General features: G+C 38.8%; 1 long non-coding RNA gene across 1 annotated transcript in view; it reads left to right on the top strand.

Moving 5' to 3' along the window:
* The window catches only part of LOC118015211, a 97,026-nt gene extending 72,104 nt beyond the window's left edge, over positions 1–24,922 (top strand). Inside the window, exon 5 of the long non-coding RNA XR_004680573.1 lies at positions 24,876–24,922. This is a non-coding gene — a long non-coding RNA (uncharacterized LOC118015211). The remainder of the gene's footprint in view (positions 1–24,875) is intronic.
* Positions 24,923–25,786: the final 864 nt, after the last annotated feature.

Consider the following 25,786-nt stretch of genomic DNA (forward strand, 5'->3'; position numbering starts at 1 on the left):
ATCCCCTTCTTTCTGTGTGGCTCTGTCTCCTTCCTATGGAGAAGCCATTGATTCCTAAGATATTCTATTGGGTCTTCAGACATCACAAGAGCAAAGCATACTGGTCTTTCATTGTCTTCGTTAAGTGGACCCTTTAAGGAGTAAGAAGATTTTTAAGATTGTGCATGGGTCTTGAACTTTAAGACAGCATCTCTGTCCATAAGTAAAACATGGATCAATGAATGTCCCAGGCTCTGACTAATTTAAAACTTAAGGAGGAGTTAGCAATAGACATGGACAGAGGAGTACAGTGAGAAGGGTCGATATGTCCCAATTCCTAGCATTATATAATAGTTACCAAATTCAAGTCCTTCCTATGTGACAGGTACTGTGCTATGAGCCTTAATAACATTATGTCTAATCCTCTGCATATCCATAAGATGCTGGACATCTGTGTATCTGCCACTGCACTCATACAGGGCTAGATGTACACTTCGGCAGTTAAGGCTTATTGGATAAATATAGTGTTCTTATATTTGTTAAGAGCCTATTTCCAAATAAGGCAACACTCACAGGTGCTGGTGGTTAGGCTTGAACATCTCTTTCTGGGGGAGTCTTCAGGGCTGGTTGAACAATAGCTAATGAGTGAGACTCATTCCCATGCAGCCAAGTTTAGGCACGTGGTGATGAGGGTGACACACATTTTATATTTCAGTATGATTTGGGGTTTTATATCCAAATACCTCTAATTAGGCCCTACTATAATTCCACAGAAAAGTGAAATTTCTAAGATGAATTCCTATGTTCTGGTTTAAGACCCAATGTTGTGAGCCTGTGTAAGTCATTCCCCAGAGTTGTCTAAGATCATGGATATGAAAGTACTACAAAACTAGATAATCTATACAAGGAATGGTGATTTCCTCTAAAGGCCCTATTAATTAAACTCAATGCTAATTTTTAGCCTTCTTCACTGACTTGCTGTGGTACAGAAAGTCTTTTTCTACTGGAAGCTGGGCCTGGGCTGGACCTCAAATACATAGAACTTCCCAGACTGTCAACAAATCAATGAGAGTGATTGCCTCCTGGTGAGCTTGCAGCTTAACATGACCAAAGGGTCTTTATTTTTCCTGGAGGCCCAACACCTTGCCAGTCACTCCTCATTGGCAGTTCACCCTGTGGCCTTGAACGTACTCTCTCCATGTGACCCCAGTGCATCTCCACCTGTTTATGCTGCCACTCACCACTCCCTCCCCCTGCTTCCTGCCTCTTCGCAGTGACAGCAAAGCAATGACAGCAAATGGCAGTGGATGGAGGATTAGAATGATCCCTTTTCTTTTGATGTCCCCCAGCAACTTTGCCTTCCCATCCAATTAAAAAATGTCTTTACTAGCCAGTTATAAGAGGCACTTGTATCAAATTAATTTTTTTTAAAAGTGTTCCAGACTATCATGATTTCTTAGAGTTTGATGGTGTCAAAGCCTTTTGCCTACAGCATAGGCCCAGGTTTTGGGGTCAGACCTTGGCCTTGGATGAGGTGCACAATGTCTCCAAGCCACCCTTATCAATAGGACGTGATTTATTACAGAACTTTCCTCACAGATTTTTGCACAAAAATACTGAATTTTCAGGCCCTCAGTAAATATTTGTTAAATGACTAACATAATATAATAAAATGAAATTTAAAAAAATTTGTTGAATGAATGATCAAGTGGGATTGAATGAGGTGATGCAGATAAAACATGTCACACAGGGCATGGTACAAAATAGGTGTTCAACGCACAATGCTATTACTGTCACCTATAGTACTGTTTCCATCTAGGTAGCTATCCAGGCCTCTTCATTGTGCGTCCTTGTCCCTTATTTGTCATAAGAACTTTACAGAGTGATTAGAGCTTTGACTCCAAAACTGGAATCTCTGGATTTGAATTCTGGCTCAACCAGCTATGTTACCTTGGGCTAGTTATTTATTCTTTTTCTGCCATTGCTTCCTTGCCTGGATGATAAAGATAATAATGTGTATTTCATACAATTATAAGGATTAACTGAATTTATGCATGCATTATGCTGAAACTAATGTCTCACAGGTAATAAATACTTGATGAAATTAATTTCTATTTTAAAATTATTATTGGAGTCCATCTAGCTTGGTTCTTGGAATGTCTATACACAAGGAAGATTGCTCTAAAGGTGTTCTCCTGGCACATAACCATGTTTCACTTTGTAGTATCCCATTGGCCTCTTTACAAGTCTTTATGGTATTGTCCCCCTGGACCATGACTTAACTCCAACAACATGGTCTTTCTTTTCCCCCCCCCTTCCCTATTGCTCCTAGCATATTGCCATGGCACCTTGCTTAGTGCTTTTTTGTTTGACTTTAAAAAAGTGTGTTGTGGAATTGACATAAGATGAAATCTTTTTAATTATGAAGTTTTAAATCTCACAGGGCCTGGGGCGCCTGGGTGGCTCAGTTGTTAAGCATCTGTCTTCGGTTCAGGTCATGATCCCAGGGTCCTGGGATTGAACCCCACATTGGGCTCCCTGCTTGTGTTCCTTCTCTCGCTGTGTCTCTATCAAATAAATAAATAAAATCTTTTAAAAAAATCCCACGGGGCCTTAACTCTACTCTTCCTCATTTTACAGGTGATAAAAATGGCCCACAGAGGTTGGAACTTGCCCACAGATACCTGGTTAGTTGGTAGCTGATTCTCAGAACCAGGTCTCTTGGCTTCTAGTAAAACACACCTCCTTCACCCATTAAACAAACATTTAGAAAAAAAAAAAGATTCATAGCATATGGATCCTAAAAACTGTCTTAAAATATATAAAACGAAGATCCTATGCTACAGATTTACCAGTGGTGGTTGTTGGAAGGTAAAAGCCACCTTCTGCTGAGCAATCACCCCATCAAATAAGAGATACGAATGGGTCTGATGACCTGAGATCACCCCCTGGTTTTGTTCTCTGCCTGGCTGAGGTACAAAGAAAGGGAAGTTTGGCAATGAAAGAAGAATTTGCAATTGTGAAAAGCAGGGTGGTATTATAGGATACATGTTGGACTGTGGCCAGCATTTCACTTCTCCTCACTTCCCTTTGACCCTTCCTTGCTTGGTCACTTCCCCTCTTGGAGTCTCAGTTTTTTCATTTTTTGAATAAAAGGATTGAAGCCAGCTGATTTCTGGTCCTCTTCCCATTCTACCATTCTGTGATGCTAGCTATGGATAAATGCTAAGTAGCTCCTCTGTGCACAAGTGTTTCATTTATTATTAGCTCCTGCTCCAGCTAGGAGGTTCTGTATTGCCAAAATTCTTTTCATACAATGCATCTCTTTGAATGACACATGGATAACTGTTAAACATGACTGTAATGTGAGAATATGTGTTAAATTAGTGTAAAAACTGCACGCCTCACAATTTCCAGATGCCAGAGTCTTGTAATGTTGTCATTTTTCTTTTTCTGCTCAGATGTTCATACAAACAGAAGGCAAATGGGTGCAGGCACCATCCCCCAACAGCACATGCCTTTCAGCTTGCTTCTACCAGCTTGTTCCTGGGGGTTGCATACTCTCTGTGGGCTCACCAAAGGAAAACCGACTTTCAGACTCTCACAGCACTGCAGCAATGCTTCCCTTGTGCATTGCTGAAAATATTGGCTCCTATGTAACTTTGAACACTTGAAAACACAGACAGCTTGGTGGTAGGTAGTATTTACCCAAATTAGAGAAATTAAACTCTGAACTGTTCAAGTTTCAAGCAATCAGTTCCAGTTGGTACACACGCAATTCCAACCTTAGGCATCTGAAGAGAAAATGTGATTTTGGCAGCAAGAGTTGCTAGTAGGAGCTTAAGTCCCAATCAACATAAAATGTACATAAGTGCCAAAGCTGAATATTGATCAGGTTTTCTTTTGCCTACTTTAGATCAGCTGAGATACTTAAAGGCTGTCTTCTTTTATCAGAGAAGAGAAAATACACAATTTAAAGAAAAAAATAAATCTCCTTTTTATGGCATGAAGAAGTTATTAAGCCATAATAGAAAAGCTATAAATTATCCTACCTATAAAGTCATTGTCACTTTAATCTTTTTATTAAAGATGAGACCAAATTCTTTTGTAATGGACACTTGGGAAGGAAATGTGCTTTTCCTTCTGAAACCTTATGTAGCTCAGCTGAGCTACACAACTTCAGCAGGCCTGGTTCATGTTGTACTCTATACATAGATCCATCGAATAGAATGGGATAGTGCCCTCTGGGGGTGTTCAGTGGGCCATCTTTGACCAAATCCAAATGCGAACATGGGATAAAAGAACAAGAATATGTAGATATATTATATATTAATTTTTTAAGTTTTATTTTATTTATTTGAGAGAGAGAGAGAGCATGAGTGGAGGGAGGGGCAGAGAGAATCTCAAGCAGACTCCCCACTGAGCGTGGAGTTGGACATGGAGCGCAATCCCAGGACCTTGAGATCATGACCTGAGCTGAAATCCAGAGCCAGCTACTTAACTAACTGAGCCACCCAGGCAGCCTTATATGTCATATATTTTGATCATTATGAGAATCCAATGGAATATTCAGATGAGAAAACTTGAGACTCCAAAAAGTTAAGCAACTTGCTCTAGTAGGAAGGTGGGCTAACTTCAGAGACAAACAACCTCAGAAGCTCGGTATTTCTACACAACAAGGGGTCTTTTTCTCACATCATATTCTAATCGGATATTTAGCAGGTGGCCTTCCAAGTAGAGATTCAGGGACCCAGGTTCCTTCTATCTAATGGCTCCAGCATCTTATGAGCTCAGCATCCTGCAGAAGATCCTCTGCATTAGGTTTGTAGAAAAAAAGAGAGAGGAAGCCTTGAGAGTCTCCTGGAAAATTCTGAGTGGAACCAGGATGGAAGTGGCTGGCCTGTATCACTTCTACCCACATTCCATTGGCAAGAACTCACTCAAATGGCTTCATCCCACTGCAGGGGAAACAGAAATGGAGTCTTCCGGTGTGCCCAGGGTAAAAAGGAAATGGGTTTGCTGAACACAGTGCTTTGTCTTTGCCACTTGCTAGCAGGATTTGTAAAAACAGGGATCTCTTCTCTGTACCTCCAAATTCGATGATCTTTCCACTATACCAAGCTGGGGATCATCTTCTGAATGATTTTTGACCCAAATTAGAAGAACAGGCAGAGGTACATACTAGTGCTTGGGGTCAAAAAGAGACTGAAAAGTCATCCAGATGTTCCTAAAATTCTTTATTTTGCTTATGTGGGCACAAATTTAAATATTTGACTGACTTTTCTAGATCTCATTCACATCTAGCTTAGACATTACCCAAGAGTTTCTTGAAGGTATTTGGTCTGGCTGTATTTTTGATGCAAGATATAATCTTGGGAAGGCTCTTATCCCTGCCAATCCCCCCTTCTTTCTTTAAGGCTTCATCTTTAAGACTGTAGATACTTCCATTTTTTCAACTATACACACCACATGGTTGACCTCCACACACTCTCATTATCTCTTTCCCACTCTCTCCTGACCTGAGGGGCTAACACCCAGCTGCCTATTGACTGCCTCCTCAGCATCGCACATGCTCCTATGGCCAACTTATATAACACTGAGTATTTTTTTTTCCCTCTCGAAACATATCTCTATTACCATCTTTCTTGCTACTTAGATTATTGAGTTGTGATTCATCTGCATCAGCAGATCCAGTTTTATGGGAACTGAAGCTTTAAACATTTCTTTATGAATACAAACTGGATTCAAATGTAATTATTTAGAATGAGGAAAGCAATTAAAACAAGTTACAAATTAAAAATCCTGATAAATGCTATAATCCCACAATTCATTAAAATAACAAGTAGTTTTATTTGTTAACTGCCTGTCACAACTCTGTAGTGTTTTTTTTCTTACATTTTTTGGCCTTATAAAGAGAAAAATAAAGATAACTTCATCTTATTTCTATCACTGCTGATAGCAATTGGGTTTTGTTATTGATATCTTATTGGACTCTTTTTAGCTTCTCAACTCATCGATCATGTTATATAAACTTGCAGAACTTTTTGTTGAATTTGAAAAACTTCTATCATAGTTTTTTCACAGCATTTATATTTTCTTTTGAAGTGATTTGTCATAAATGTCCTTGGAATTGGCAATACTTGTTAACCTTGGTAGAGTCCCTGCCAGGTCCTTGGAAGGGGTCTGTACAAGTCAGGGGCCCTGAGTTTGCATTTTATTAACTTCACAGTAAATCTACACTTCTTTACCTGTGTTCACCCTCACTCTCTTTTCCCACAAATAATCAATTGCCAAAGTACTTTCAACACTTTCCTCATAGTGGACTTTTTTCTCCATTCCACCAACCTTTTAAAGACCATGTTATTTTAGACAGGAACCGCTGCAAACTTTTCACCTGAGGACTTTGCCTCCTCCATGTCATTCTGAAAAATAGTTCCAAATTAATCATTTCCATTTTTTTAAACCTTCTTATCTGCCAAGTTAAGTTCAAAACCTTTTACCTGATTTTTCAGTCCATGTATAACCTGGTCCCAACTCGTCTTTCCAGTCGGATCTCCCGCAATTTCACTCTGGTCCAGAGGTTTGGACTTCACCCAGAAAAGGTTTACTAACATGCCATCCACTCCATCTTGAACATGACTCCCCCTTATATTAGAAGAATAAAATGGTCTGCATCTTGTAAGTGCCTTGACCTTCCAGAAAGGAGAAGGTAGCACGCACAATAATTAGAGAGTTCAGATGTAGCTTAGTGACACCTGATTCCTTGTCCTTCTCCATGATCTTTAAAACCACAACAACATTCTAAGTACTATACTTCTTTTTTTAAATTTAATTTAATTTTATTTTATTGTGTTATGTTAGTCACCATACAATACATCATTAGTTTTTGATGTAGTGATCTACAATTCATTGTTCTCATATAACACCCAGTGCTCCATGCAGTACGTGCCCTCCTTAATACCCATCACTGGGTTAGCCCATCCCCCCATCCCCTCCCCTCTAAAACCCTCGGTTTGTTTCTTGGGGTCCATAGTCTCTCATGGTTCGTCTCCCCCTCTAAGTCCCCCCCTTCATTTATCCCTTCCTTCTCCTAATGTCCTCCATGCTATTCCTTATGTTTCACAAATAAGTGAAACCATATGATAATTGACTTTCTCTGCTTGACTTACTTCACTTAGCATAATCTCCTCCAGTCCCATCCATGTTGATGTAAAAGTTGGGTATTCATCCTTTCTGATGGCTGAGTAATATTCCATTGTCTATATGGACCACATCTTCTTTATCCATTCATCTGTTGAAGGGCATCTCGGCTCTTTCCACAGTTTGGCTATTGCAGACTTTTCCATTCAGTAGATCACAAGCTCCATGAAGGCAAAAAGTGTTTGGTCTGCTTTGTTCATTGCTATATCCCACTGCCTGTAAGAGTGCCTGGAATACAAAAATTTCTGGAAAATGCTGAAATATTGGCCACATTTGCCTGTGAGATTTTGAGAAATTACTAATGGTGCAAAACCTTGAGTTTCTTCATCTATAAAGTAACAATTATCATAGTAAACATTTCAAACAATTATTGTGAAGATTTAGTAATTTAAAGTCAACTAAAGCTTTTAGCAGAGTGCCTGGCACACAGTAAATGCCAGTAAATATTATTTAACATTTTATTTTAATTAGAACCTACACGTAGGAGTGCTAAGAAAGCAACAGCTTGGGATAGCAGAAAGAACTTGAGAATTTGAGTCCCAAAGGGGCATAACTACCTCTGGGGTTTTGAGGAACATCCTTTGATTTTCTGAGCCTCAGTTTAGTGTATCTGCACAATGGGAATAATGAGAATAATGTTGCCATAAAGTTATGATGGGGATGAAATGAGATCTTAAAAAAAAAAAAAAAAAACCTGTGCAGTCCTAAAAATACCATTATTAGGACAGATATTTAGAGTAGGAGGACTTTCTCTGGGCCCCTCATAGGCAGGCAGAGTGCCTGCTACTACTTACACAGTATAGAGAGGACACTGAGTATCCTCAGTGAAATGCGCTGTGGAAGCAAAAGGTATCATTGTTTTAACTGTAAACTCAAAACTGTTTTTACAGAATGACATCTATGATTAACACTTCTAATTTTGGAGATAAAAAGAAATCTGAAGATAATTATTTGAACTAATTTTACCAGACAGGAATTAAACTTTAATTTTGTTTTATTCCTAGCCAACTTTGCTCCTGGTATAATCCAAGGAGATCTTTTTTCCCTTCTCACCTACTTGTTTTTAAGGGGTGGGTAGAGAGCCTGTTTTCCTCTCTGGGAAGGACACATGCCAGTGCCAGAGGATGAATGAAGCCAGATTGACTAGAGGTTTCAGAGCCTTTGAAACATGGCCAAGGCCAGATTTGAACTGGAATAGGAATTTCTCCAAGCTGCAATAAACAATAAAAATCCAAAATAGAAACTACCATTGTGATGCAAAGAGGAAAGCAAACACGATTAGCACAAAGCCTTTCTGAAGGGAGAAACCTGAAGTATTGAAATGATCTCAGTGGGTGCTACATTGATTCCATGGGTAGGCATCATGCTTAGTCATGTAGCAGCCAATAGTTATGACCAGACCCCATGAAGAGGAGCTGGCCTCAAATCCCAGCCAAAACCTTTCATTTTTGGTGATTGTGGTCTAGGGGTCATTGTGGTGGAGAAAAAATCCTGTTATCACTGGTAAGGTATGACATCTCTGCCATTAGGACAAAACGCAAATTGTCTTCAGATAATAGGGGAAGAGAATCACAACATTTACTAGGAGATTTAGCATAACGATTATGGGCATGGGCTCTGGAGGTGAGCAATTTGGAATGAATCCTGGCACCACTCTATAGGACCCACGTGATGTTGACCAAGTTATTTAACCTCCAAGCCTCCTTGTTTCTTCCTAAAGCATGAGGACAATAATTGCAATACCTCTCAGGGCTGTTGTGAAGATGAAATGAATTAATCATGGAAGGCACTTAGAAACACAAGTCATTATGTAAGTTCTTTACCTGAACTACCTCCTTCAATCCTTGCAACAATTCTCTGAGGCCAGTTTTGCTATCCCCATTCTATGGATGAGGACACTGAGGTTCCTAACTCAATTGCTAACAAGACAAGTCTTCAAGAGGTTGCCATAATGAGAGATATCTCTGTCATTTTAGAGTGGGGATGAGGACCCTCAAAAGGGAGAAAAGGGACATTCAAAGCAGAATCATTTCTCTAAGACCACCTCACTGAACCATTGATTCTGGGTCTTCCCTTCTCTGAAGAAAATTTAGGCGTTCCTTCCCATTGGACTCCTATTTCCCACCTTCCCCTCACCCTCCACCAGCCCTCTATCACAACTGTGGCTCAAGACAGTTCTAGAACAACAAGAAACATTGTAAGAGTTCTTCCAAAAGGAAAGCTCACTCTATAAATGAAGCAAGCGGAACTAATGAATCTGATTATTGAACAATTGTGTTAAAAGCATCACTTGAGTTACTGGCTTGTAGGCTTTCTGGTTTGTTTAGAGGCTAACTGTATTTCAAGAAGTTCTTTCATTGTTCCTAAGAGAATTCATAAGACTACAGGAGCTGGAAAGGAAGTGAGGGTTCATCTAAACAAGCCTCCATGGTTGACAGATGAAGATGCTGGGGCCCGGGTAAGGAAGGAAATTTCCTAAAGTTCACACAGTTACTTCAGTGGCAGAGTACAAGTCGAGTGCTCTCCACATTATTTACCACCTCCATCCCTTTCACCAGACTGAACTCTTTGCAAATCCCCAAATAAATTTTCTCAAGACTCTTTGCTTTGTCATATAACACATACTAATCCTGGAATCCCAAATATATTACTACTTTTTGTGTTTTTTGTTTTGTTCTGTTTGTCTTTGCTTATCACCTCCTGATCCATAGTACTCAGATGAAACATCATCTCCTCCAGGGAAACTTAACATCTTATATGCTCCTACAGTAGTCTCTGTTTATCAAACCCATAATCTGATTTAATTATGTCTGTGTGTATGGCAGTCTTTACTGGAGGCAAAAGATCATGTCTACTTTGTTTATCACTCGATTACTTGTGTCAGGTGCCATGACTGGCATCTAGGTGGAGGGTCAAATACTGGATGGATGGATAGTTGGGTGAATGTGTGGATGGATAGATAGAAGCATGGATGCATGGACAAATATGGAGATTCTCTCTTGAAAATGTATGGAATCACCCGCAACCCTCTACAAGGCTCAGAAAACATGAGTCCTTTCATCCTGTTATTGGCCCACCATATGGTTCTGTGCTATTTCTAAAAGCAGGGGAAAAAAGGCATGATCTGATCTAGTAGCAGGTAGAAATCAAATGCCTCTTCACTGTGAGCTTTGGCTGAAAGCTTTCACTCTCTATAAGTATTTCCTCTGAATACTTTTTCAGTGTGTGTGTGTGTGTGTGTATGTGTCTATACTCATTGATTTATCCCCTTCAACCAAGAAATAGAAAGAGAAATGTATATTCAGGAATCATAAACAGCCCCTTGGATAGTCAGAAAGGTAAAGTACCTTCATGTGAACCTGTCCTATTTTATGGGGAGTCAATGAGATCTGGACAAGCCCTAGTGGCTGCTTTGGTTAAATACCACCTTGATTTAAAATCTCTGCTATTGGGAATTCCATGTTATATATGCAGCATCTCAGCCTCGCCTACATTTCAATTCTGAGGCAAGAAAGAAAGAACGCTTCTGGGTTCTTTGAATGACAGAATAGTAATAGACCGTTGCATTTTGACTTTTAAATTTACGATAATTTTGATTTTCTTTATTCTGTGCATCTTCTATTTTTTAGTCTCATTAGCTCAGAAGGTCAAAGTTGAGATACCTGTCTTGACAGTCAAAATATGGAACAATAAATCCATGACAAAAGCAAGGCATGATATTAATTGTATATTAAGTTTATAGGTCTTTGAGTCATTCATTCCTCTGACAGTGGTAATGGGAATCTTGAGTGCTATTATATTTCCTTCATGGCAAAGATTATAAAAGGCGAGAGGAATTACACATGCTTCTACCCCATCTTACCAGCACTCAGACAAGGTCTACAAATGTGCATAATTGCAATGAGTTTCAAAAGATGTCACCTTGGTATTTTTGCTAATTTAATTCAATGTAACACATTTGTTGAGCATCTATTAAGTACTAGGCACTGTGCCTGGTGCTGGGGATAGAGAAATGAATAAGTAGATGTGGTCGTTGCCAATAGAAATAGGAAGTAGAGACATGCAGTTGGTTTATGTATTAAGTGAAATTTGTGTTCTTTGTACCAAGTAGATTCAGATATAGTTGCAGTTCATATTTGGTACTAATTATTTATGTAACTTTTTTTTATTTATGTAAACAAGTCAGTTTACCCCCGGAGGCTTCAGTTTCCTCACCTATAAACAGAGCCCATTTGAGCCTTTCTGTTGGAAAAGTATCTGCTAAGGGTGACACTGGAACTGGAAGTCTGGGTTGAGAGTCTGAAGTAATAGTCATAAATCCCCAATCTTGAATCAGTGTGTATGTAGCAGGTTGTTTCTTTGGAGTATCATGGGCAGCATCCTTCCAATTATCACCATTTCATGGGAGACTCTAAAAAGATATTCTTACCATAAGTCTATGTCAAAGACTTTTACCCCATTCTTTGAAAACATTCAGTGGGGAGGAGAGAAAAATCAGTTGCAACACATGAGGAGCTCGTGAAACCATCTCTCCTCTCTCGAGGGATGCTTTCCACAGTAAATTAGGACAATGTGGTCAACTTTAGGGAAGTTAAAATACTAGATATTTCCTTAGTATGCACTAAGTGAATCATTATAATGAATGGGTCTGTTTTTCAATTGTTTTAGACCATTGCACTGAATACTCCTAACTATTCATTAATGATAATTAGGGATAATTAGCACTTGCAGCTTACTTTTTTTTTTTGATATGACCTTTTCATTTTTTTAAATCTTTTTATTAACATATAATGTATTATTTGTTTCTGGGGTACAGGTCTGTGATTCGTCAGTCTTACACAATTCACAGTGCTCACCATAGTACCTACCCTCCCCAATGTCCATCACCCAGCCACCCCATCCCTCCCACCCTCCTCCACTACAGCAACATTCAACTTGTTTCCTATGAATAAGAGTCTCTTTTTTAAAAAATTTTTAAAAAGGTTTTATTTATTTATTTGAGAGAGAGAGAGAGAGAGAGCACATGAGACGGGGGAGGGGCAGAGGGAGAAGCAGACTCCCTGCCGAGCAGGGAGCCCGATGCGGGACTCTATCCTGGGACTCCAGGATCATGACCTGAGCCGAAGGCAGTCACTTAGCCAACTCTTATGGTTTGTCTCCCTCTCTGGTTTTGTCTTGTTTCATTTTTCCCTCCCTTCCCCTATGATCCTCTGTCTTATTTCTCAAATTCCTCATATCAGTGAGATCATAGGATACCTGTCTTTCTCTGATTGACTTATTTCACTTCACATAATACCCTCTAGTTCCATCCACGTCACTGCAAATGACAAGATTTCATTTTTGATGGCAGCATAATATTCCATTGTATATATACCACATATTCTTTATCCATTCATCTGTCGATGGACATCTTGGCTCTTTCCATAGTTTGTCTATTGTGGACATTGCTGCTATAAACATTGGGGTGCACGTACCCCTTCGGGTCCCTACATTTGTATCTTTGGGGTAAATACCCAGTAGTGCAATTGCTGGATCATAGGGTAGCTCTATTTTCAACTTTTTGAGGCACCTCCATACTGTTTTCCGGAGTGGCTGCATCAGCTTGCATTCTCACCAACAGTATAGGAGGGTTCCCCCTTCTCCACATCCTCGCCAACTTCTGTCATTTCCTGACTTGTTAATTTTAGCCATTCTGACTGGTGTGAGGTGGTATCTCATGGAGGTTTTGATTTGGATTTCCCTGATGCCGAGTGATGTTGAGCACTTTTTCATGTATCTGTTGGCCACTTGGATGTCTTCTTTGGAAAAATGTCTGTTCATGTCTTCTGCGCATTTCTTGATTGGATCATTTGTTCTTTGGGTGTTGAGTTTGATAAGTTCTTTATAGATTTTGGATACTAGCCCTTTATCTGATATGTCATTTGCAAATATCTTCTCCCATTCTGTTGGTTGTCTTTTGGTTTTGTTGACTGTTTCTTTTGCCGTACAAAAGCTTTTTATCTTGATGAAGTCCCAATAGTTGTTTTTGCCCTTGCTTCCCTTGCCTTTGGCCATGTTTCTAGGAAGAAGTTGCTGCAGCTGATGTCAAAGAGGTTGCTGCCTGTGTTCTCCTCAAGGATTTTGATGGATTCCTGTCTCTCATTGAGGTCTTTCATCCATTTTGAGTCTATTTTTGAGTGTGGTGTAAGGAAATGGTCCATTCTTCTGCATGTGGCTGTCCAATTTTCCCAACACCATTTGTTGAAGAGACCGTCATTTTTCTATTGGACATTCTTTCCTGCTTTGTCGAAGATGAGTTGACCATAGAGTTGAGGGTCCATTTGCTCTCTATTTTGTTCCATTGATCTTTGTGTTTGTTTTTGTGCCAGTACCATACTGTTTTGATGATGACAGCTTTGTAATAGAGCTGGAAGTCCGGAATTGTGATGCCACCAGCTTTGCTTTGCTTTTTCAACATTCCTCTGCCTATTCAGGGTCTTTTCTGGTTCCAAACAAATTTTAGGATTATTTGTTCCATTTCTTTGAAAAAAGTGGATGGTATTTTGATAGGGATTGCATTAAATGTGTAGATTGCTCTAGGTAGCATAGACATCTTCACAATATTTGTTCTTCCAATCCATGAGCATGGAACGTTTTTCCATTTCTTTGTGTCTTCCTCAATTTCTTTCATGAGTATTCTGTAGTTTTCTGAGTACAAATCCTTTGCCTCTTTGGTTAGATTTATTCCTAGGTATCTTATCGTTTTGGGTGCAATTGTAAATGGGATAGACTCCTTAATTTCTCTTTCTTCTGTCTTGTTGTTGGTGTATAGAAATGCAACTGATTTCTGTGCATTGATTTTTATATTTGCAGCTTACTTACTAAGAATCTACCTATGACACTAATATATCTGATTATATTCTATGGTGGTAAAAGTTATAAGATAAATACAGTGCCTATGATTCTTATCCCAGGGCTTCGCAGGAAGATATTTTCTTCTGGCTTGTTGAAAAAAAAAATCCCTATAGTTCCTTGTATACCTAGATTCCCTAAGTATTATAAGAGAAGATTAACTAGAGAAACAGTGGATCTGGTGGACAGAGAATGGGCTTCAGAGTCAGACCTAGCATGAATTCGAGTTCAACAGATTAGTAACTGAGTGACTGGGTAAGTCATTTAATATTTCTGAGCCAGTTTTCTCACCTGCAAAATAAGAACAATGCTAGTACCTACCTCACTGAGTTTTGAGGAGGATTAAATAAATGTTTTTATGAAAGTGCCTTGAAGGGTAAAAACAGAATACAAACAAATTAGTAACAGTGGAAGGTTTACAAATGAGCTGGTAGTATTAAATATATTAAAACTTCATAAATAGATATTAAATTTCTTTTCTTTATTTAAGAATATGGAACCAACATTGACTGTTGCACTTGCCCCACCAAGATTTGGGTTTAATGGGAAGTGATTTTGATCCTATTTTCTTCAGCTGGAGAACAAAGCATAAAGACAAAGTCCCTTGACTTTTCTTGGTCTTCCTTTTCAAAAACCAGAGAGAGGCTGAAGACATACATTTGGCCCCTAGTAGTTTTCTTCTTCATCTAATGCCTGAAATTTTCACCCAGGTGATACAACATAGCCCCTATTAGGCTTCTTGAATTTCTGTGTAAATGGTAAAGCAGATAGTGCTCTTCCAAGTGTGGTCCAAGGGTGGTAACTCTAAATAGCCATTTGTTGCCAGTCCATGAGATAAGCACAGAAATTGAGAATACGTGTTTAGAATCTTTATAGCAGTTTGACAGAGTAGTTTTGTTTCTGTTGAATCTAATAATACAGATTTTGAATTTGTATTTTGATATCTTTTAAATTTAATTTTTCTAGTAATTCATTTTTTATACTTTACAAAAGCATCAGACCATGACAGATTATAAAATAAGATGGAATCCTTCAGCCCAGACAAGAAGAGCCCTACTGTAAAACATCATAGACGTGTTGTTATTGAAACTTTGCACTATCTAACTTCTCAGGTTATTTCTTTTCCTGTTCAAAATATTGCTTATGGAATCCAAGTTTTAATTAGATAAAGATCTTATGATACTTCGGATTTCTATTTCAACACAAATAGAGAATATCAATAGTGTACTGCGGGGATGACACTGGTCTTGGTGTCCTGGGGAATACCAGACCCTGTGAGGAAGTGGAGGAAATTCATAGAGCTTACAAGGTTGTAGGAGAGATAAGATATGCCCACCATTAACCACCATAGGAAACAGAGGGTGGCAAGTGCCAAAAGCAAGATATGGATAAAGTTATGGGAGAAATCAGATATGAGAATTTACTTCCTGTTAGTAGAAGGAGAATGAAAAAAGAACAGTGAAAATGGGATAAATGTAACCAGAGGCCATGGTCAGGAGGACTCCAGCCCCCTTAACAGTGAATGATGTCAACACTAAACCTAGTATGTATGAATATATGAAACATGTCACTGGACTGGCTACTTTCCATTTTAGAATATGAGGGTTGAGAGGAATCACTTAGTTTAAATTTCATCTTTCACAGAAGTAGAAAAAGTACAGACCAGGCAAGTGATTTGTCTAAAGTCCAATGAGAAATGCATGTGAAGCCATCCAGTGATAAAAATGTGCTATGTCTGCCTTACCAGTATTAAGTTCATGCCCACTGGACTGGAATAGGTTTTGTGAGGTTGATTGTAAGGTGACCATTTGTATTTAAAGGATGATGTTTAAAAACAAGTAAATATTGCAGGATATTTGCAAGGCAGCATGATATGGTAGAAGGAACATGAAACTGTGTTCAAAGTTTGATCCACCAAGCTGTGATTTTAGACACATTAGTCCACCACTCTGAGCGCATTTCCTCATGTATAGAATAGGTATTATAATTAGCATTGGCAAGAAAGATTAAAATACAAGATATATATTTAAGGAGATAGCATAGGACCCAGAGTGAAGTAAACCCTGAATGTACATTATTCCCTCTACCAAGCTCACCACCAAGATAGCAGAGCAGTCAGGCACAAAAAGCATCCAAGTCTCCACCTTCCTAATCGAACATTCTTTCCATGGTACTGTGCTGCTTCTCTTCTCTGCTGAATCCCCCACTTAGCTGTTTGTGTTTGTGGTAGCACTGGAGCAGCATATTCTGAAGTTGTGATAATAGCCATAGCCAGGCTAGGAGTTTAGGGAGCAGGACCACATACCTTCAGGAACTGGCTTATTTCTTACAAGCAAGATGTTTATGTGTCCAGTTTTTTATCACCAGAAAATGAGGGTAGGGCTTTGTTAGCATGAATTCAGTGTTTCACCTGGTTGACCATCTGCCAATGAGTCCAGTCACCCACGAGGCATAAAAGTAGGACTTTTCCTAAAGCAAGAGAGCTGAAATGTCAAACCACTGTTTGGAAGTATAAGGTGGGCTTTCAGCAGCCCCAAAAGCATTGCATTCATTGCATCCCTCATTTTGGTGCTAATTATAAAATTTGTCTGAGGAGGTTTTGTTCGCTACTTACCGTGTAGTTAACAACATGCGGACATTTTTCACAGGTTCTATGGCAGGAGTGACCTGATAGAAACCTGGAGGCCTTAAAATGCCCATGGGGGGAAACAGAACACAGCTCACAGTACTGTGGAGAAAGCTTACACCCTCTTCACAGTCCCTATCCCAGGCAAGGGGTAGAGTTGGAAGAAGGAGGACCTAATGTTGTCACTGGCACATGATTTGCATTCCATGCATCAGAATTAACCTTTCACTCAGTGCTGACCCCAGGGCTCCTTGCCTTTCAGGGAGCCACCTTGCTTTTAGGAATGTGTGTTGATAAGTGCCACAGCTGGGAACATTGTTGGGTTTTTCATGATGCTGTTTAATGTTCAAAGTCATCCTTTGAACCTTACATTGAACCCTTGAGGGTGAAACCTTGAGAAGGTTCGTTTATGTGACAGCTTCCTCTCATTCTCCTCACTATTGTTGGCAACACCATCTATTACCCTGGGAAGCCATTCCTACTCATGTAGGATATCCTGTTATGTGCCCAAATGCTGTCTTTATAATTTTGCACTGGCCGCAAATAGAAGGGGAAGGAAATGGATATTTATTAACAGCTTACTTAGCATCAGATCCTCAACATACATTATCTCATTTAGTCTTCACAACAATAGGTTGAAGCAGAAATTTTTATTCTCATTTTACTTATAAAGGAATTAAGGTATAACACATTGATGCAATTTGCCTAAGGTCACACAGCCAATAAATGACTGAGTCAGGAATAGAATCCATGTTTCAAACTCCAAAATTGATCTTTCTACTCCATCATGCTGTTCCCTAAGGATAATTCCTTTTGGGTAGCAGCAAACATGAACAAATTGGGCTTCTCCTCATTTGACATATATTACATAAATGTAAATAAGCATATACTTATATTATGTACTTATTACTGGTTAGGATCTGAAGATAAAGCAGTGAAATAAACAGATAGAGTTCCTGCCCATAAAGATTTGACAAATAAATATACATACATTCAGATATACAAATAGTTATACTCCAGGGTGAAAAGTAATATAATGGGGGAAATTTGAGGTCACAGGAGAGCACACAGAAGAGGCACTTAATTTAAGGTTAGGGAAAGCTTCAGGAAGAACTCCTGTCTTGGAAATTCTTAGGAATGTAGGAGATAAATGGAGATGGGTTTGCACCAAGGGATCAGTAAGTACAAAGATCTAAAGACAAGAGAGAATACTGTGGATTGGGAGAAGTGAAAGTTATTCTACATAAATCGTATGGGAAGAATTGTTTACCAGCACCTCATGCCTCAAGCCACTCCTGGCCCTTAACATACCAGGTGCTGGAGATACAAAAATGAATAAGCCATGGTGTTTCTCTGTGGGGAATGTACAGTTAGAAATATTCAAGAGGCAGGGGATGCTAGAGGGAAAAGAGAAGCTACTTTATAAAGTTGGTGGGGGCTGGAGATGAAGTAAGAGAAGACTTCAGAAAGGCTCTGAAGACTGAACAGAGTTTTAAAGATCAGGGTCAAGTTCAAGCAGGGATCCAGTAGGTAGGGAAGGCAGAAAAGTGCATTCCAGAGGACATGACATTTTCAGTGGGGGGTTGGATAGGATGCTTTTCTTAGAGATTTACAAAGAGCTCATTAGTCATCTCCCTTTCTAGATTTATTTGAATACATTCTTCACCAAGCCACAGGAGGATACAAGATGATATCAGGGTATTCTTACTAGAAGTTATAACTCCAGTCCATTGAATGTTCCTTGTTGACTGGAAATGTGTGCAAGAAGAGGCTTGAGGAAAATAAGCTTTTAAAGGAAATAAGTTGTCTGGCTCACCAGCACTGGACTTGCAGTCAATTATCACAAGATTCTAGACTTTGTAAAAATCAAGGATTTTGTCTACTTATCTTTTTTTCCCTGTGTTCCCAAACCTAGCATGGCGTCTGGTTCATAGGACATGTTCAAAATATTGATTGAACAAGTAGAAGAGTAAGAGGTATTTTAACCATGCCGAGGTTGAGTCTTCTCATCTGGAAAACGTGGGCCAACACTGTATGGCTAAACACATATCTGAATTCAGCTGGAATTTGAATTATGTGCCACCACATACTCCGTGTTTCACTTTGGATACATGACCTCACTTCTAGTGAGCTTTGGGTGCTCATCTGGAAAGTGGAGTTGACATTAGCTCCTCACATGGATGGTGAAGGTGAAATGAAATAAGGCATATTAAGTGACTTAGAATAAGGTAAGGCACACAGAAATTTCTTAGTAAATATCAACTAACATGACAATTGTTAAAAGGTGATTTTCAAAAAATGTGTAAAATCATGAGTCTCATACATATATAAAAATAAATCAATTTTAAAGATTTCATTTAATTCGTTAATTAGGGAACTAATGAGATGTTAAAACCCAGTTCAATGGAGATTCCAAACTGCAGACATGTTTCTCCATCAGGAATGTTAAAATGGATGTGCAAATGGAGGAAATATTAGTCTCCTCTGGCGTGGGGGAGGAAAATCAGTTGAACTTCCACAGGATATAACTGACAAAGTTTATATGTGTATGAACAAGAATCACTTTGCATTGTGATCAGTTATCTATAAGGTACAGAGTTGTAAAATACCTCCTATGGAAGCAGAATTAGGTAACTTGCAATAATGTGTTTTAGATATTGCATAATTTTCCACTGAGGTAGAAATTGTTTTTTAAAGATTTTACTTGTTTATTTAGAGAGGAAGAGAGCACGCTTGTGTACACGCACACAAGTGGGGGAAGGGACAGAGGGAGAGGGAGAGAGAGACTCTCAAGCAGACTCCATAATGAGCATGGAGCCTGATGCAGGGCTTGACCTCATGACACTAAGATCATGACCTGAGCTGAAATCAAGAGTCAGACACTTAACCAAGTGAGTCACCCAGGCACCCTGAAATTTTTTTAATATTATTACTACTTATCTGAGACTATTTTTAAAAAGATTTTACTTATTTATTTGTCAGAGAGAGAGAGAGAGCACAAGCAGGGGGAGAGGTAGAGGGAGAAGCAGGTTCCCCATTGAGCAAGGAGCCCGATGTGGGACCCTGGGATCATGACCTGAGTTGAAGGCAGACGCTTAACTGACTGAGTCACCCAGGCATCCCTTACCTGAGACTATTAACAGCAGTTATATGAAATCATATTACATATAATTTATGTAATGAGAAATGATTCTTCCTCATCTCTTCCTGCTTTTCAAACTGGTCCTTTTAGTATTTTTATACCATTATTCCTTTTTTCAGCATATTTTTAGAAGTTATTAATATATTTTATTTTCATATTGGTAATGGTTCAGTATAACAAATTAGTCAATACAGAAAGGCATAAAAACAAAATAAAATCATCAGTAATCTACCATGCTAAGATAACCAATGTTAATATAAAAATATCTAGATATAGATAGATAGATAGATAGATAGATAGATAGATAGATAGATGATATATGAAAAGCTGACAGATATAGGGTGCCACTTGATGTTATGGAAGCCAAGAAATATCTTAGTGCCTGATGTCCCTTCAACCAATCCCAACAGGCATTGCATCTCCTCTGAGAATCTGAGAGGAGATGTTAACTTAGAGGATGGGCTGGATAAACAGTAAGGGACAAACTGTGAGCACAATCATATTCAATCCAGTGAGAGTTGTCCCTAAAATTGGATTGGTCCCCTTTGCACTATATGTCTGTCTCCTTCTTAGATATGTCCTTCTTCAGGTAGCTCAAAAGCTCATCGAGGAAGAGGACAACATCTGATCCATCAGGCTCCATAATGAGCCTGATCAAAAGCTCCATAACTGCCTAATTGAAGGATCTTTCCTTTCTGTACCTGCAGCTCTTGGAAGGATACCCACCACCAACTGAATCCCTCAGACTAGGGGAAAAAATTCAACTTGGACTTTCCTATCTTCTGTACCACCTCAATCTTCCACTTCCATTCATTGGTGAAGTTTGATGGATTTGACTACTCCACACCATCAATCCTTTCTCACCCTCCCACCCTCCTTCTTCCACTCCTGCTCCTCAGAGCCATCTTATTTCTCTCTGATTATAGCAACAACCCCAGGGGTCTCCAGGTTTACAATCTTCAATTCATTCTTTACCAGTGGCAAGGGTGATCATTTGAAAACTCAAATGTGACCATGTTTTTCTGAATAATCCTTTGCCTATAGATATAGTTCTCAAAGTTACATCAGAATCTCCTGAATAACTTGTCAAAACATGGATTGCTGTGAGTCTCATAGATTCATTAGGTCTAGGGTAGGGTCCAATAATTTGCATTGCTAAGTTCCTAGGTGATGTTGATCCTGCTGGTCTCGGGATACACTTTGAGACCACTGGCTTGGGGTAATAAATCAAATTCCTCAATGAAAATTTTACTGAGGATATTCTAAGATTTATGCTATACTGAATATTATACTCTACTTTGGTAGATTCATCTTCTATTACTTCTACACTCTTTGCTCTCACCTCAGGCACATAGAACTTTCCTTTCAGCCACATCAAACCGTATATCTCCATGTATGCCCTGTCCTTTACCAGTTCTCCTTGAAATGTAATGTTCTTCCTCATTTACTTTAATCTGTCAAAATTCTACTTATACTTAAAGGCCCAATATAAACAACCAAAACTTCCTCTTGAAAGAATCACAGCCCATTTCTGAATTACCCCTCTTCCTGAACACCCAGGTAGACTCAGAATCACAGGCAATTTTCCCTGTTTACATTTTATTCTGCCTCTTCCATAAAACCCTAAATTAGAGATATTTATTTGTGTGTCGGTGTACTTAGATTAATTACAAGTTTGTGGAAGCTTTCTTTTCTTTCCTTCCTCCCTTCCTCCCTCCCTCCCTTCCTTCCTTCTTTCATTCCCTCCCTCCATCTCTTTTCCCTTTCTTTCATTTTCTTTTAAAATCAGGAGAGCCTAGCAAATAACTGAATGAATGATTTCCATTAAATATTTATGGAATTTAGTTGAATTTATGGTTCACCTTAGTTTAAGGAATGAGCTATCAGATCAGCTCTTAATATTGTTCATTGCTGGACACATGTGCACTTGGGGAAAAATTAGGTAAATAGTTGGGTGATCATTCATCTGCAAAAATAGATTTACAAGGGAACATTTTTTATTCTGGGCAGGCAGTCATAACCAGTGCTGGTTTTATAGGAACAATACATATAAAAAAGAAATCTTGAGAGCAAACTGGCTCCTTCATATCTACATTTAGGTAGAGGGCAAAGGTAAATACAAGTACTACTACTAATAGTAATATGTTCATATATGAACACATTTCGTTGTCCAGGTTTTGATATATGCCAAGCACTGTTATAAAAATAAAATAGAAGTCATTTTATCTAAAACAATCATGATTTTTCCAGCATAATCAAGAAAGAGTCATTTTTGCAAAAACACTCCATAGTCATCAATTTTCTTAAGGGTTTCTCTGAATTCCTTGAGATTAAAATCAATCACTTTTAAATTTCCTATGGTGTCATGATCATATTAATTTTTCTCTTCTTCAGTTGTTAACATATCTCATCCAGATCTTTGTCTGCAAATGTCTTTGGATTCAAGCAAGTCACTTTCCTGAACCTTTTGTAATATTCATAATTTCACTTGAAAATTGATTTGTACCATTCAGTTGAAGCCTTCTTAGACAATGCATAAAAATAAAAATGTATCTTTTTTCCCCTTTTGTAGCATTTTATTTTATTTTTTTAATAAATATTTTTATTTAAATGCAATTAATTAACATATAATGTAATATTGGTTTCAGAGGTACAGGTCTGTGATTCATCAGTTTTATATAATACACAGTGCTAATTACATCACCTGCCCTCCTTAATGTCCATCATCCAGTTACCCCATCCCTCCACCCCTCTCCCCTCCAGCAACCCTCAGTTTGTTTCCTATGAATAAGAGTCTCTTATGGTTTGTCTCCCTCTCTGGTTTTGTCTTGTTTCATTTTTTCCTCTCTTCCCCTGTGATCCTATTTTGTTTCTTAAATTCCACATATCAGTGAGATCATATGATAATTGTCTTTCTCTGATTGAATTATTTCACTCAGCATAATACCCTCTAGTTCCATCCATGTCATTGCAAATGGCCAGATTTCATTTTTTGATGGCAGTGTAATATTCCTGTGTGTGTGTGTGTGTGTGTGTATACACCACATCTTCTTTATCCATTCATCTGTCAATGGATATCTGGGCTCATTCCATAGTTTGGCTATTGTGGACATTGCTACTATAAACACTGGGGTGCAGGTGTCCCTTCGGATCCCTACATTTGTATCTTTGGGGTAAATACCCAGTAGTGCAATTGCTGGGTCGTAGGGTAGCTCTATTTTCAACTTTTTGAGGAACCTCTATACTGTTTTCCGGAATGCCTGCACCAGCTTTTATTCTCACCAATAGTGTAGGAGGATTCCCCTTTCTCCACATCCTCGCCAACTTCTGTCATTTCCTGACTTGTAATTTTAGCCATTCTGACTGGTGTGAGGTGGTATCTCATTGAGGTTTTGATTTGGATTTCCCTGATGCCGAGTGATGTGAAACATTTTCTTATGTGTCTGTTGGCCTTTTGGATGTCTTCTTTGGAAAAATGTCTGTTCATGTCTTTGTCCCATTCTTTGATTGGATTATTTGTTCTTTGGGTGTTGAGTTTGATAAGTTCTTTATAGATTTTGGATACTAGTCCTTTATCAGATATGTCATTTGCAAATATCTTCTCCCATTCTGTTGGTTGTCTTTTGGTTTTGTTGACTGTTTCTTTTGCCGTGCAAAAGCTTTTTATCTTGATGAAGTCCCAGTAGTTCATTTTGCCCTAGCTTCTCTTGCCTTTGGCGATGTTTCTACGAAGAAGTTGCTGCAGCTGATGTCAAAGAGGTTGCTGCCTGTGTTCTCCTCTATGATTTTGAGGGATTCCTCTCTCACATTTAGGCCTTTCATCCATTAGGAGTCTATTTTTGTGTGTGGTGTAAGGAAATGGTCCAGTTTCATTCTTCGGCATGTGACCATCCAATTTTCAAAATAAAAATATATCTCAATAATTAACTTCAAACATATGGATTAACCTTTCTTTTCTAAGTTTTTTGATGAAGAGCTAAGGCCTTGCATTCAGATATGAGGAATATGAATTGCAATCTGAAGGTAAAACCCCTCTAGATTTTTGTTTTCCCCATTCTTTTACTCTGGTACTTATGGCACATACCACTTTGGTGAGGCTTGCCTTTGCCACTCTTCCAAAACATTAACTTAATTATAAAGACATAATACCCTTTTTCTTTACAAAATCATGTTTGATGTGTTTATGTAACACTTTATGAATCATTAATTCCATTAGAATAAAAAGGTTTGGGAGTCAATACAGCTGATTCTTGGCACATATACAATTTAACTGCTAAGAAAGAAGCGTCCAGGATTACCTGAAATTGGCCTCCTAGAAGCCAACATCAGAGTATCATGGAACTCAATCAGAATCATTTGGAGAGAGAAGTGATACTGGAAGTCAATTAAGAAGTCAGTGGGGCCTCCTGGATGGCTCAGTTGATTTAAGTATCCAACTCTTTTTTTTTTTTTAATATTTTATTTATTTTTTGACAGAGAGAGAGGGAACACAAACAGGGGGAGTGGGAGAGGGATAAGCAGGCCCCTCTGCAGAGCAGAGAGCCCTATGTGGGGCTCGATCCCAGGACCCTACCCAAAGGCAGACGCCTAACAACTGAGACACCCAGGCGCCCCAGTATCCAACTCTTGATCTCGGCTCAGGTCTCAATTTCAGTGTTTTGAGTTCAAGCCCTGGGTTGGGCTCCATGCTGAGTGTGGAGCCTACTTTAATAATAATAATAATAATAATAATAATAATAATAATATGAAAATAACTGCTATTGTAATTTACACGTAAACCTCACAAGAAATCCTAGGAAACTGGTACTACCCTTTGTAAGGGATTCCGTTTTCTCTTTTCCAGTGTTTCTGGGCAGGCCCATTAAATAAGGACATCTCTCTTCTTGGAAATATTAGAAGCACTCTAAATCCTGGTATTTCTCTTCCCCACCCATGCTTCTCCAAGGGATATAGAATGCATAATCGGATTGGCTTGCAGTGATTGGCAAAGGAGTCCTGAAAACATGGCACCCACCTCTCTTCTCCATTCTCTCCTAGATTCAGCCAGCTCCGAGGATGTACACATTCTCCTAGACTGGGCAGTGTGAGTTTCTTCCCAAGGTAAGAGAGGCCAGCTGTTGACTCATGGCTTTGCCAGTCTTGAGTTCATTCACATCTGAGTGAAGTAGATGGGGACCTCTTTGGCTTGGAGCCTAAGCAGGGGTGTCTTAATCCTGGACTCGCAACAAGTCAATGTTTCATACAGTTGGTCTGGAGAACTTGGAAGAGAGTGTGTAAAATATCAAACTTGTTATTCTTATTTTACCCACCATTTTATCATAGCTTAGGTATATGACTTCATTCTGAAAAATCCCAAAGAGGTAGGTGTGCTATTATCCTATTTTTATAGATGAATTTGAAAATGGCAGAGGTGAGAAGACTAGTTGAGTTTCTTATAACTAGTAGGAGGGAGGGCTGATTTTTAATCTATTATTCATTTATTCAACACTGGTATTAGACATTATGCATGCAGGTGATATGTGAACAAAATAGTTATAGTGCCTACTTACATGGAGTTTATAGCTTAGAGAGTAAGATAAATGTTAAGTAATCACATATATGATTATATAATTACAAGCTGTAATAATATCTTTAATGTCCATTCTCTTAACTGTTATACTGTCTTGCTTTGACCTAGAGATTTGCTAGAGCTGGGATTCACATTATTCTTTTGTCTTTTATTCTTTTATTGAAGCATTCTGTCATTCCTTATTTGATTGCTTTATTTTGACCAACTAATACAGAAACTCCTAAAAACCACCAACTTGGCAAGATCATGAGGGTACTGGAAGCCTCTTTGCCACCACTAGTCCCTATTCTACTACCTGTACTGACCTTCAACAGGGACAGAATAGTTCTTAACATCTAGGTCAAGAAGACAACCCCCCCCCCCAACAGAAAATGTTAAT

Source organism: Mirounga leonina, unplaced genomic scaffold (assembly GCF_011800145.1).
Source record: "Mirounga leonina isolate KUSES-001 unplaced genomic scaffold, KU_Mleo_1.0 Mir_165, whole genome shotgun sequence".
In the NCBI taxonomy this organism is placed as follows: domain Eukaryota; kingdom Metazoa; phylum Chordata; class Mammalia; order Carnivora; family Phocidae; genus Mirounga; species Mirounga leonina.